Consider the following 15,772-nt stretch of genomic DNA (forward strand, 5'->3'; position numbering starts at 1 on the left):
CATGATTCTAGCCTGTCAAGCTCTTCTGAGAGGTACAACAAGACAAGAAACAAATATAGAAGTCCCTGTCACCAGAGCTAATCCTGCCTTGTCCCTCACTAAGGTTTCTCCTTCTTATGTTTGAGTAGGAAAGGTACATCTAGAAATTCTGGGGGAAGCAGCAACCAGAGCTTCAACAAGAGTAGGAGGAGTGCAGGATGCTGGCTGATGCTCTGTGTTAAGACCTCCATTTTTGCTGCTAAAGTAGAAGAATAGAAGAGGTGAACAGAGTTGGAGAAAAAGACCAATTTGTAGTCAATATAAAAAATAATAATTTAAAAATTAAAAAAAAAAATAAATAAAATAAAAAAAAAGAGGATGCAGAATTATAGATTGACTTCAGTACTTCAGTATTAGGGTATTTTCTTGATGCTGAGGCGGATCAGAGGAGCTGTAAAAAAGTGATTGTAATGTTGAGGATTGCCTAATTACCATTCTACTCTTCTTTTATTTTGGTACTGGATCACTGACACCAAGTTCCATATCCTGTTATTAGAGGAGCTGAATTTCATGTGATCTGAAAGAATGCAGTGGATGGATGCTGCACAGCTAAAGCAGCAGCAGTAGGAACAGTGTTCATTCTGTAAATGCCCCCTAATTCTTACTGCTGTATTTGATTCATGAAGGCATTTAAAGTTCACTCTTCTTCAAGTAGTTATTCTATTCTCAGGCTTAACTTTTAATAGAAGTTCTGAATCTTTACCACTTGTGTCATTAAAATGCTACATTCATCAGGCTCTTCCAACTGCTCCCAGAGAACTGGGAGTAAAATGAAGCTCCCAAGCAGAAACGTGTAATAGTAATTTGTGAGGAAAGAGTTTTTTCTTTTAGTGTAAAGCATTTAAAAATGAATAAATAAATACTTGCAGGCATATGAGATTCACTGAAGTTCGCAACACTCTTTTCTGTTGCTATTAAAGTTAATGGAACTCTGAATGATAGCTCTGCTTTTTGCTTTTCTCTGCTTCTCCTAAGTGTGATCGTACTGCAGTGAACTGATTATGGATTATTGTCATGCTAAATGGAACTTTAACATCAGTCCCTTTACTAAAGACTGTTGAAATTAGCAGAGATACTTCTCCTCATGTGTCACTCATGTTTTTCACACTCAAAATTAAGCATGAAAAAGTGAGAACTAATCGGTGATCACTGTGAAGTTACTATCTTGATAAAGCCCAGTGACTGTAAGTCATCCTGTCAGTTCACAACAGGATGCAGTTTAGGCAACTTTAAGAATTTAAAGAGACTTTAGGGAGAAGAAGGATCTACTTCAGTCAAAACTCTATGATAAATGTTCTACTTTTGTTCTGCTTGATTTTTTTTTTATTTTTTTTTTTTTTTTTATTTCTGATGCAGTAGTTCTTATATCACGGAGTCACAGAATGGCTGAGGTGGGAAGGGATCTCTGGGTCTATCTGCTCCAACCCATGCTCAGGCAAAGACCCAGAGCAGGTTGCTCAGTCCCATGTCTAGGTGACTTTGCAAGATCTTCAAGGAGGAGACTCCACAGCCTCTCTGGGCAACCTAGGCTCAGGCACCCTCACAGTACAGAAGTATTTCCTGATGTTTAGAGACAGCACATTCTGTGTTCCAGTTTGTGCCCATTGCCTCTTGTTTTGGCACAGGGCACCACTGAAAAGAGCATGGCTCCATCCTCTTTGCACCCTCCCTTCAGGTATTTATATGCATTGATTAGATCCCTGACACTCCCCCCGTCCAATTTTCTCCACTCTTCTGATAGGAAATTTGCTCCCTTGATCATCTTGGTGGTGTTATGTAAGGCACTTTTGAGTGTCCTTGTCTCCCTTGTATTGGGCTGCCCAGAAGTGAAGACAGTACCCTGGGACAGCCTCACCATTAGCCTTCGTAAATGTGAAAGCATATTGCTGACTCACATTCAGCTTGACATCCACCAGGTCCCCCAGGTGTTTTTCTGCAGAGCCATTTTCCAGGTGGGTGGCCACAAACAAGTGCTGGTGTCTGGAGTTGTTCTTGTCTAGGTACAAGACCATGCATTTCTCCTTGTTGAACTTCATAGGATTTTTGTTTGCCCCACCTCTCCAGCCTGCCGTACCTTGACATAAATGGTAAGGAGAGGATGCAAGTGCTTTTTATCCTGTGTAGTCTACTATTTCTTAGTAGCTAAGATTTTTACAGTGGCATTTCTATTATTAGAGTTTTGGAAGACCTTCAGAGGTTATTATGGAATAAAAAGAGTGACAAAGCTAACATGTACAGGATTCCCACATGACAGATGTACAGTTCTTGGAGAACAGGATGGGATTAATTATGTTAATGATAACACTTCAAACTGTTTATACCTCCAGCCATGAATTATATAACCTTGTTAAGAGGAAAATTGAGGACAATGGCACATTAAATCCCTGACACAACAGAAGGGGTTTCTTCAATTCTTCATGTAGGTTGCATAGTTTCCAAGTTACTTAAGATAACTTTGAAATTGTTGAGGTGTATACTCAACTTTTTTTCTGTTTAATGAATAGTTACTGAGAACAGGAATTAAAAATAATTAATTTGAGTGCTCCACTCACTGTTGTCCTCAGCATATCTTTAGCAGGGCTATTTAATTCAGAACTAGAAGTTAAGACAGTTGATAGTATTGTTATAAATGTAGTTAGTGACTTCTGGTTCATTGGTAGGCGGACATCTCCCCAGGCATTCATAGACTGTTTTTAAAGCATCCTCTTGTTCTCTTGTGATTTTCATTTGTAATAATGGAAATGCAATAGTGGATTTGTCATTAAAAGGAAAGTTGTGTGTAATTATGTAAGAATCAGAGTTTTTCTCGTAAGTAGCTATCAGCTTGTTCTGTTGTGATTTTTTTTTTTTGTTTGCTTGTTATTTTGAGATTTCCAAAGCTGTTTCTGCTAAATTTTCTCTGTCTTTAGTGAGCTTTTCTAGACTGATCCATACAATTCTATCATAACTTGAAATTTCTGACACTTAAATTGTTTGCTTTGATCTATCTGCCACATTTTATTCCCAAACAAAATGAGCTTTGCAAAATCGAAGTCAGTGCAAGTATTAACATGCTGATTATTACCGTTTGCATGGATGAATGGTTCTCTAGCAAATTCATTTCAGTTAATTATGATATTGTTATCAAAATGAATTGAAAGAAATTGTTACTCCTTGAACATGAGTTCCTAAAATTTTAAGTGTAATTACTTTCAGCAAACTAAAAATGGAAATTATATCTGTGAGCTAAATCCTGAAGTCTGGAGTTAAATTTTTCACTCAACCTTAACTTGTCCACTAACTGCTAATTACTAATTTCCAAGTTAAAAGGGTGGCGAAACACTGAAGCTTAGTTTGCTCTGGTATATGAATGTATAGATTCCAACAAGATGAACTGTACGAGGATGAGAGGCTTTTAATGGTCAGAGGGCAGAATAAGTGAGAGGTTCACTGTTGGAGTTACAGCAGCGTATTAAGGATCCAGGAACCCCATGAACTGAATGAGATGAAATAAACTTATTAAGAATGTACTATCAGGAGATAAACTTTAACAGAAATACAGTTGATTACTATTTAGTGAAGATAAGCAAAAGGGTTAAGTGACACGGTTATTGCCTTGTGAAAGTTTGGCTGAGTGATGATGGGTTGATCACAGATAGTTGTGGAAGGGACACTTAAAGTGCATAAACTGCCATGGGCTAAGTCATAGTTGCAGACAAATTTACAAGTCAAATGAATAGATCATATACAAAGAAAACAAGTAATCTAGCTGTATTGACATCTTCTACATCCATGTTTATCAACCTAACTCATGTATAGCCAAGAGGGACATAATATAGTCAGTATTCTATGAATACTGAAGGCAAGGAGGTTGGTCGAGTTACATCCTGTGTCCAATTCTCTCATGTTTGTTTACTCTCTCTCATATATGTATGTATGTTTGTATGTATGTGTCTGTATAAAAGGACCACTCTGAAATTAATGCCTCCTATTTATTTTATTGCCCCTATACCATCAGAGACAGGTGCTGGTAGTATGGCAATAGTGGTTGAACCTTCCTAAAAATTTTCCATTACATTTTGTTGCCATGTGATGGATGGCAGCAGGAGAACATTGTGACAAAACGGCATCTGACATTGGAGTACATTTGAAGCAAAAGTGTGGAATTGAATTCCTTCAAGTGGAAAAAAATTGCACCCATTGACACTTGTTGATACTTCTGAAAACCAAACACTGGATATGAGCATAGTGGGACAGTAGTTGGTGCATTTCAACTGCGACAACAGTGACCATGGGACACTTCCACTGATGCAAATATTTATGAATGTAGCATACGGACTCTTGCTCAATGCTGGCAAAACTGCACAGCTAATGTTAGTGGCTACTTTGAAAAGTACTATGAAAACTTTTGAAAAGTGTTAAAAGTGTTAAAAGTACTTTGAAAAGTGTTATTGAGCTCTTAGTATCTGTTGTAGTTTCCATGGAAATAGGAGACAGTACTTTCAGAGCAACTTATGTGTGTATATGTATGTAATGCTACAAAGGCAGCCTGAGGTAAGGAGCTCAGATGTAGATGTTTACATTTTGAATGTATTAAGCTGTATTAATTAACCATTGAGTCATTTTACCAGCTAGCATGAAGGCAGCTTCGAAACTGTCCACAAATCAGGAAAAAAATATGAAACAATTCAAAGTTATTGCACAGAAAAATATTATTCAAAGTGTTCTACATAGGCAGGCACTTTATGTAGGAATTTCAATAAGCAAGTTCTTTTAGAAAGCTTGCTAAGTGCTAAAACAAAGATAGATAAAAAGGCATCTTGTAGGCAATTGAAATAGCCCTGAAAATATTTCATATGTTTGATATGGTCAGGGGTGCAAAATACAGTATGTATTAAGCAAACACAACCAAGAATGATAGGGGACTGATGCAGAGTTACAGCAGCAGGAGCAAAAAACATGTGAAATAGGTTTTGAAGTAGGGTAGGGCTGGGCCTTTTGTAAGCCAACCATGTATTTCCTCATTTCTGTAAGTGTAATGCTCAGAGATCTGGAAACTGGACAGCTTGTCAGACACTTCCAGAGCATCCAAGAGACCCAAAGCCTTGATGTGTTTCAGCAAAGCAGTCAGCTGTTCCAGCCTGAGATTTTTGAGACAACGACTCCTAGTCATCTTGTAGGGAGTTCCCCTGAGAATGGGGATTCATTCTCATGTAGCCCCAGTGATGCTGGAGCAAGCAGTTAAATTTGTAAAGACTATGTTGAGAAAAATTGCCAATAAAATAGCAACAACAATGCTAATGTTTGATAAATGAGCCTTTGATGGAGGAACATCCTGAATCAGTAGGCCTTGATGTTATTTGAAATAAGCATTAATACTACCATTAATAATGGCAGGATTATTGGACAAAATGAAATTACAATATTAAATCTCACTGTGATCAAATAGATGTTAGCTATTTTCTAAAACTGAAATCAAGAATTATTTGTATGGTCATGCCTATGGTCAGATTATGTCTTTAGAAATATTTGTATTTATTAAAGAAGGGGATCTTTGTGCATTTAAGATGACACTCCTCAGCCATTCATCAAAACTGAAGACATTTTACCCGCTACTGACCCAAAATGACCTTGCAGACCCTGAAAATATTGAAATCCGTTTTCCCTTGAAAACTTCTGTTATCAGAGTTTCCATCACTGAGCCACTGCAGAGCACCTGAGCACAGTCTCTCAACAACTCACCAGCTGGAACAACAGATTCACAGTCATCTTTTATTCTCATGAGAAAGACTCGTGTTTATTCCAGTATCAGACTGTTCAGAAGTGTGTGTATGATTTGTAACAACAGAGGGAAAAATTTGAGTTAACTAGCTAGTTAGCTGCTTAAATGTGTAATTTTGATATGTTATGAAGATTCTTTTGGACATGGAGCGTGTAAACAAGATAATGGTATTCATGTTTAACTGTTCTTTTCCTAGACACCCCAGGAGGAATACTATAAAAAATAATTGCCAAACTGCAGAGAATTCTAATGTAATTTGTCATTTTTTGCAATACTTTATTTTTAGGGAGTAAGAAAATGGAAAAAGGATACCTATGCTGCAGGAAGAGGAACAAAGACTTTGGTTGTACTGCCTGAGCTCCATCTTTTCTTTTTTTTTCGTCCCCCAGAGTAATAGCGCTGAGCAGGAGGGAAATCTGTCTTCCTGGGTGGTGTGCTAGAAGATGTAGAGAGTATCACTGTACTGAGTGGAGCATGTTATTAGAGCCTGGCAGAAATTTCTGGTTGTTCTGCTGCTCTGATGGGATTCAACTAAGGAGCCTCCAGGAAATGTGTTCACCCTTAATGAAGAGCAATTTGATAACAAAATTCAGCCTGTGGGTGACAGATGTTAAATGGCAAGGATGATATAAAGCTGGGTGTGTATCACAGTGTTTCTAGCCAAAAATCACTGACTCTGACTACCACGTGTCTGTTGTAGGAGATCATACTTGTCATCACCAGCAGGCAGCTTGCTCTGAAGGGCTGTGGAAAGTTGCCTGTTGACTCGCAGAGATCCAGTCAGACAATTGCACTTTTCACCTCCTTACATCCTGTCTTTTTCTGAAGTATGATGCAACTGTCAATATTTTTTTCCTCCCTGCACAGCTTCCCTGGTTTTTCACTCCTGTGACTAAGTGTCTCTTTTGGAACTACCTTTCCACTTTCCATAAGGGCTACCTTTCTATCAATCAGCTTCACCTAGAAACTCTGCTTTGTCTTACTTTCCATCAGCAAACTCTTAAAACTATTTCTGCACCTGCCCATGTGCTTTCTCTGTACAAATTAGAACAGAAGCACTTAGGGCAAAGGTAATGATTACCTCTGGGGGGAGAAAAAAAAATCCATGTGCTTTGACATCACTCTGACCTCGACAAAGGCATTTGCCAGATCTGGACTGTGAAGTTTATTGGAAATAGTTACACAGAAGTGATATCAAGACTTAAAATGACTGCATTTATATTTGCCTATGAGGTTCTGTTTCATAAAATGACAGATAATTAGCCAACATACTTGTCCACATGGAATGTCAAACAAATACTTAAATAATTTTGCTGATCAGATAATAATAACTTGAATGGCTTAATGTTAGGGTAAACAGCCTATAGGATAGCCAGCTGAACAGTAGGGAATTGTTAGAGATACACAGTGTCTAAAATTCTACAATAATGTTGCCGTGTGCAAGAGTGGATTTAGTAGCATTGCAAAGATTCAATAATATTGTGTTTTTACACTATAGTAAAAAATCTTAATGCATGACAAGTCTTTATTCCTGCATATCCCTCAAAATATAGTGTTTATTTGGTTTGTTGTATGAGTTTAAAAAGTATACTTCATTTATGCTGCAGATCCAGCAGACTCTCTAAAATCTATTATGCATATCCAGCCTCATAAAGTTTTATATGGTTTTATTTTATATTTTCTACCCTTATAGTTCTTTTATATCCTATTCTTAATGTATATGATGGAATAATTGAACACTGCAAACCCCAGTGGAAAAGTAATTTACAACAACAACAACAAAAAAAAATTTCCAAACCAAAACGAACCAATCAAAATCTCATAGGAACAGTGGATGAGATATTTGATTTCTAATTATAGGAGGAAATTTCTTACAAAGAATGGAAAATTACAGAACTGTAGGGATTAGAAGGAATCTCTGGTCCGATCTCCCCTGCTAAAACAGGTTCCCTGCAGTCCCTACCATAACCTACAGTAGGTTACACAGGAAAACACCCAGGAAGATTTTGAATATCTTCAGAGAAAGAAACTCCACAAGCTTTCTGGGCAGCCTGTTCCAATTCTCTGTCACCCTCAAAGTACAGATTTTTTGTTTCTCATGCTCAGGTGGAGCTTCCTGTGTTTCAATTTTTATCCTTTGCCCCTTGTGTAGTTGCTAGGCACCATCAAAACAAGCCTTTTCTTACTATGATACAGTGTTGCATTCAAATCATAGAATGGATTTGGTTGGAGGGGTAATTCCCAGCTCTCCTGCAATTTGCAGGGTATCCAGCCACCAGATCAAATTGCCCAGGGTGCCATCCAGACTGGCCTTGAGCATCTCCAGAGTTGGGGCATCAACAACCTATCTAAGCAATCAATTTCAGAGCCTCACCAACCTCTGAGTAAAAAATCTATTCCTAACATCTAACCTAAATATTCCCTCTTTTAGTTTAAAACTCATCCTATCACTATCAGATAGTGTAAGCTCCTTTCAAGCACTGGAATAAGTGATATCATGTTGTGGAAGTCTTGGACCTTTATTAAGTGTGCTTGGCCCATAAAACTAAGTAACATAAAATATTACTTCTATATGTCTACTTAATAAAGTCAAATGAAATAATTATATACTATGTATATATAATGGCAGTTATAATGCCATATATATATATATATATATGTATATGTTACATATATATATGGCAGTTGGTCTCAAACTTTTATAATATTTTTTCAAATGAGACCTTTCAAAGCACAGATGAGTTAGAGACCAGTTGGGCTGGGAAGTGTGTTGAATGTGCAGTTCATAATCAGTATAACTTATTTCATATAAGGGCTACTCTAAATTGCAGTATTTACTAAGAGGTGGAGCATTCTTATTTTGAATTCTATCCAGTTACAATTTATATCTATCCCTTTCCAAAAAGTTAATCTGTCGCTTTGACTAAAGCTTGGTTCTCAATTGTCTTAAATAGGATTTGTTTTGAGAAAGCTTAGTTCCTAATAACAGCAATTACATGCAAAGACCTGTCACAGGCTTTTCCATGTGTTGGTCTTTCCATGTGTTGGTTCTTTACTTTTGTCCCTCAGAAGAATATGTTGTAGGCCTCCATACAGGCTTTTGTAAATTGAAGATTAAGACTTTGAGTGTGAAATCATATATGTTATATGATGCTATTGCTGACAGATACCATAGGGCCATGTAACAGTGCTGATAGCTTACAAGAGGGCTTTCTCTCCTATGTTTATCTGTACCTGCAATAAATTTATATTCTTAATCCTAACATGATGATGACGTTTCTGTTTTTCCTTATGTTTATGGTTAATTGTATGGTCTCCTGCATTGACTGGTTTGTCTGACTCATGAAGCCATTTGGTTTCACTCCTCATTCAGACAATCTAAATTCTTTTATTTAATTAATAAGGGGAAAGAATTGCAAAATTAAATCCTTGAAACAAAGCCCTTGTTTCCAACTTAGAATATCTTGGAAGACAAGTTTATTTTTTACCTCTTTTTTTTGTTGTTGTTGTTGTTGCTTCAAGCTTACTAATTCATTGGGCCATTGGCAGTATGTCCAAAACAACTGTAGCAGAAGCACTGAGGTTCTGTTTGCTGTGCAGTAAATCAGCTTGTTGTTGTCTTAAATAAAAGTTTGAAAGCTTAGGGAGGCTTAATTAAAATCAGCGAAGGATTTTAAAATGAATAGTAACTGCTGGAGAAATATAATTAGCAAAATAAATTGTGTCCTAAAATAGTGCAGCCTATAGGGACCCAGTGCCAATCCTTGCTGAGGAGAAGGCAGAAATATTCTGGGGAAGCCATAAGAAGACATCAACAAGGAAGATTGAAACCATCCTACTGATAGCATGGCCCCACATAAAGAGGCTGTTTTGTCACTTAGTTTTATGTGTTACAAGTAGCCTTATTAAACACTAAATGTAATTTCTCTTCCTTGTTATTAAGCATCTGTTTGTATCCAAAGTTACTGATTACCTATAATTTCCATTTCCTATCTGTGTTTCTGAGACTGCTGGAGAGCATGAAAAGAACATGAATCAAACCATGCAAGCCTTTTTATGTTTATTACTTCACATAAAGTATTCTAATTTCCCTATTTGGGATCTGTTAATGTCAGAGGAAATGTCTACACCTATAATTTCACTAGGATCAGGTAGTATTGAGAATAGAGATTCTTCTAATATCTTGATGTTACTGCATTGTGGATGTGATGACTGTCCTCCCTTTTGGCTCCTGGAGAAATTTAAGAAAAGCCAATTGCTACTCTACATTTAAAACAGCGTATGCAACTACTGTCTGAGTCACATTATGATAAATTACTTGTCCTTTGCTAGTCTCTTCATTATAATAGAATCACTTTCTTGGCAACAACCTTGTGTCAAGCCAGTCCTTGCTAAATTCATTACCATTGCAAATTGTCAGATTGATATCAGCCTGTTGTCTGAAACAAGGGGCTTTGAAATAGGTTACCATGGATCTTTGTCAGTTTTGACCTGGGGACCTAAATTGGGATCGAAATTTCTTCCCTCACTTCTACTTCTCCTTACAATTTTTGTGCTGACTTCATTCACATCCTTTCCTCCTATCGGTCATTTGACTGAGTGACATGCCCAACCTTCAAGCATCCTCCTGTGTATGCTTGCTCTGGAGATATTTCCATATATAAGTAGGGGAAAAGAAACATCTACGATTAGCTAATAGATTAATTCTGTGCTAAAGTGTTGATTTCATGATAAAACTGTTGTGAACATTTGAAGGGTTAGAAAATGGAGTATTGTTCTTTTCTTAGAATGCTGACCTCAAATCTAAGCCATTGTTTTCATGTGTTTTGTTTCCACTTACTTCAGACAGCTTCTTCATGTTTCTGAGCATTAATGGGACTATACAAACAGAGCTTTTATTTCAGGTCTACTACCACTAAGCCCATCTTATAGTAATGATTCCACATATGACTTCTTTTTCGTTGTGATGTGTAAATAGATTCCTGGTTCAGTCTACTAAAGCTGCTTGTGACCATGCTTTTCTTGCATGTCTTTAGGAAATAAGATATCCAAAATCACTAAAAGTTCCTGCTCTGACTCACTGACAAGTCCTAATCTTAGCTATTAACAAGTAGGGAGTGAATAACCAAGGGTGTAGGCCCAACAGTGCATCTCATTCAAGAATTAGCAGATTAAGAGTTTTCTTTTGTTTTCCACAGACAGCACAGGCATAACTAAGTAGAAAGGATCTGCCATGCATTTCCTGTTAGAAGTGTTTTAACCTGAGCCATTGCTATACTATAAATTCTGTTCCAGCTGACATATAGCCTATAAGTCTATTAACCAACCTGAAAAAAGAAAACCAGATCTTGTAAAACCGAATCATGACCTTTGATGCCTAAGGGGCCAGTTACCTTGAAAAGTACTTTTGTAGCTATTTCCTAAAGTAGAAATGGTTGTTTTTAATTTCAGGCTCCTAAATGTGGCAGTCTGGGACAGGCCTTCACATCTGAGGGTAGTCTGAGTCTAAAGGCTGTTGAAGAACACTTGAATACAGCTTGTTCTAAGTGTCAGAGGACTTTATTGGTTTTATTGGTTTTCTCAAAATGACTCTGCATCATCCTATTCTTTCATCAAAGAAGTAAATTCTTATTAATAGAAGAGGTTATTAACAGGATTGAGCTAGCTTGGTAATTGTTATAGCATGGGCTGAATGGCAGTAGATGTGGGATTTCATATATCAATGGGAAGATGCAGTGAAGCCAAATAAAGCAAAGCGTTATCAAGGTGGTTTTTAGCAATGGCTTAATAGTGCAATAAAGGCAAATTTCTATAAGCCTTTTTTTTTTTTTTTTTTTTTTTTTTTTTTTTTTAACTGCAGTTCATGTTCTGCTTTCATTCCTTACCTTATGTGGGGGAGACGTGAAGCATAAAAGAATAATATAATCTCAGGAGTATTCAATATCATTCTTAAATTCCACCTCTTTCAGTCCTATGCATTAAAATACAGATTTTACTTCTTTGGAGTAGTTTTCTGTGCTTTGTGATTAGAAGACATCGTACGTATACTTTTTATTTTCAAATTTCTACCTCCTAATTTCTACCTGCCTCACAAAATGAATTGCAACTAGTATTTTAAGGTGAAAATTATGTTCTTAAACCATGAGTCACAATTCATTTACAAGAGGTGTTCTGTAATCTGTTAGACCTGGAGAATTTAGGGCCTCCTTAGCATACACAGCAATTGTGTGAAATGTACACCTGCTTCTTTTTCCAAATAGCACATTCCTCCCTGCTGCTACAGCTTCATTTCCTTCATGTTAGCAGCTCTGAGCTATAAATTGTTAAAAGTGTCAGACTGCAGTTATGTCAGCATTATGTGACTCTCCTCCGTCAAAAAATGTCTACGTCCATGTTTTCAGGAAAAATTCTTCAGACCTTCTGCAAAACATGTTATGTTTTCTTAGCTGTTCCACTGTCTTCTTTTAAATAGTAACATTCATGAAAAGCCACTTTTTGAGTTGGAGGAGATAGATACACTTGCATTGCCCTTCAACATCCAGCCAGTAGCTCAATCAGCTGCACAAAAATTTCTCTTTAAAGAAAACATCAGAGTTTTTACAACTGTTCCATGAAAGCTGTAGCTTTTATGATCATTTTAGTTATTAAGTCCAACTTCTAGTATAAACATGGGCTTTTGATAATACAGAGATGAGAATGTTGTACACTCAGCTATAAAAATGCCAGATAATTTTTGGCAGTAATTCAAATGTATTCACACAAGATGTAAAGAAAAGTTTTGGTAGAACTACTTGTGTCCTTTGGTACTTCTGAAAACGTGGAGTGTTTTAAAATCTTGTCCTAGATCTCAAACTGAAAAGTATAATTATTCCAATTTTTGTAGATATGTTTTGCATCTGTTTTCATAGAGGAGAAAAGGACAACAGATATTTATGAAGTGTATCAGTGATTTTAACCTAACTAAAAAATACCTCAAGTATATCTTATCAAATACTCTGGAACTAAGTTGTTGGAGTCATTTCATTGTTTGAGAGGCTAACTATATGGAGTCTATTATCAGTGTTGCTTATTGAGAAGACACAGTTTTGCTGAAAACTGAAACAGAGCACAAGTATGTCTATCCATTAATGTACATCTTAAAAAGTTCATCAATTTTAAGTTATAGCAGCACAGTTATACATTATTCCAGTAGACTTAGTTATGTACATTTAAAATGTGCATTTACTATGGTAAATTATGTACCTCGTTTACCTGAAAACAGAAAGGTAGAAAAATATATGTGAAGTACTTTTTATCCTTAGTATATTTTAAAACTCATGTGGTTGGCAGTTTTCAGACTGGAGTTTTATGTGTATGTTTTATTGGCAGGAAACTAATCTACTTGTGTCATATATTCTTGTTAAGTTCTTGTTAAAATTGAGGAAACTGGGAGGATCACATTTGTATTGAATCTCAGACAACATCATTTTCCTTTCACGCATGTTGAAGATCTTTATCTTCTGGGCAACACTGTAGTACTGACTAGGCAAACTCAGGAAGGTTCTAAACTATTTCTGCGTTGACATTTGTTTTGTTATAAATTTAGTGCTTTGACCATCAGTTTAGATATTAAAGGTAGCTGCAGTAACTGAAGCTTCTTAAACTTACCAATTGTTTAAAAACTAAATATTCAGTGCTTCCTAATTATAAATCTTTTTTTTTTTTTTTTTCTAGTACATCCATATATTTGTATTTTTACCTTGTATTCACATTACAAGGATGTCATATTCAGATCGTTTTTTTCTTAATTTTGTTTCTGGATGATGTCTTATACAATGAAATGTAATCACCTTTATTGACTTACCCAAAGGAGGCAGCTCTTTGATTTTGCTTATTTAGGTGAAATTGATTGCTGAAACTGAGGACAAATGATAGCTTTTGTCCTTCCACAAATGCTTGCAAGGTTTGATCTTTCTGATGTATACTGTATGTAGATGCTCATCTGATAGTCTTTTTTTTTTTTTTTTTTTTTTTTTTTTGGTAATCCTAGGCACCTATAAGCACATTAAAACATTTTTCCTGTTTTATTTGTATAATGTTGTTTTGGGGAAAATGTTTGGCAGGGTATGGCTCAACTTTGAGAAAATTCTGAGGTTAGTTCTCTGCCTGTGTATACTATTTCTCTCTATATGATGGGTATTTAGATGATCAGAGAGTATGTGGCTTTTTGTTGGGAACATCCTGACTTCCCATTTGTCTCTTCTTCGGCATCACACTTAGCAGTCGGTTTCCTTCCTCCACTTGTTGAAAGCCTGACTACTGCAAGAACAAACAGCAATATTTGTAGGCACCTTATCAGCATGTTGGCACTAAGGCATAACTTTCTGATGTGCCCATTAATTGTACTGTAACTGAACGGCAATTCTGTAGAATGATGGTTGTGTTGTAACAATTAAGTTATGCATTTTGATAATATGGCAAATAACTGTGTCAGCTCAGTATATTAATGTAAAACTGGGACTGTGTGGAAAAATAGATGATGTTTAGCAAGCAGTCAGCTTGTCCTTTAAGCCAGCAGGCACCGAGAGTATATTCAGTGGATAGCACTATTAGACAGGTGGTCTCCAAAGATAACAGCATACCAGGATGAACTTCAGTGAAAACAGAATGTAAGGTCTAGTGGAAATGAGAGCTCATTTTGAATAGGTTTACAGAGATCTTGTCATCTCATTATTTTCTGTGGCAGACAAATACTCTTGTTAATGTTTTTACTTCAGATAATCTAACTTTGTTCTTTCAGTCTGTGGGGCATTCTCTTTTTTCTTTTCTTTTTTTTTTTTTTTTTTTTTCTTTATGCTTCTGTGACTCTCTCTTTAACATCCATGGAGTCCACACAATTGAAACAGTGAAATTAGTAATGTTATGATTTTTACTCAGTCATCAAATGGTCAGTTAAAAGACATGTTTTGTCCTTGGAATGTTTCTGCATGTGTAAGTATTATGAATTCTTTTGTATCACATTTTATTATAATTAAATGAGGCTGAGAATAGCAGAAAATTGTACAGATTGGTAGGACTTCATACCTGGAGGTGAGGTAAAAAGCCCCAGCCAGCCAAGCTAGCATTGCTCAGGTTACCTCCAGGAAAACTGATGTCTTTTGATAATTCCAAAAGGTGATTACCTAGATGAATCTATTGTGTTTTTAAAAGGCTACTAGTCCTTAATACTGAATGGACATTCTTTTTGGTTTTAGATGTGATAGATTTGATTCTTGTCATAGGTTCTGGTATGATGGTAAGTTTTGGCTTTAAAAGAAAAACAATGTTGATAACAAATGAATATTTTAATTGTTGATGAGCAGTGCTGTGCAGAGCCAAGAACATTTCACTTTCTCGGCTTCTCTTGCTGCCCTGTTAGTGAGGGTATGGAGACACAAGAAGTTGGGAGGGGACAGAACCAGGACAGCCAACCTGAACCAGCCAAAGGTATATTCTGTACTACATGGTGTCACATGAAAAAACTTGGAAAACTGTTAAGCAGCAGCCACTGCTTGAAGACTGGCTAGGCAGCAGTTGGGAGGTGGTGAGCAATTGTGTTGTGCATCAATTATTTTGCATATACATCTATCTATCTATCTATATATATATATATCTATATATAATTATCATGACTATTATCCTTTTTTCCTCTTCCATTTCTATCTTATTATATAGTTTTTATTTCAACCCATGAGTTTTACTCTTTGAGTAGAACCCTCTGAGTTCTTCTCTCTGATTTTCATCCCAATTTCAGTGGGAGGTGAGAAGGGTAAACAAACAATTGTGTGGTACTTAGCTACCTGACGAGTTAAACCACAGCATGGGAAAAGAGGAAAAAACTAATTTGGTAAGTCACCCTATGTCCAGGCATAGCTTATGGGAATTCTGTACCCAGGACAGTTTTGGAATGTGCTTTTATGTGACCCTGGAAAGATTATAAATTGACACGTTTCT

General features: G+C 36.4%; 1 protein-coding gene across 1 annotated transcript in view; it reads left to right on the plus strand.

The window, feature by feature from the left end:
* The window catches only part of PLXDC2 (plexin domain containing 2), a 224,210-nt gene that overhangs the window by 134,525 nt on the left and 73,913 nt on the right, over nt 1-15,772 (plus strand). The gene's annotated exons all lie outside the window — the stretch shown is intronic.

Source organism: Excalfactoria chinensis, chromosome 2, assembly GCF_039878825.1.
Source record: "Excalfactoria chinensis isolate bCotChi1 chromosome 2, bCotChi1.hap2, whole genome shotgun sequence".
NCBI lineage: Eukaryota > Metazoa > Chordata > Aves > Galliformes > Phasianidae > Excalfactoria > Excalfactoria chinensis.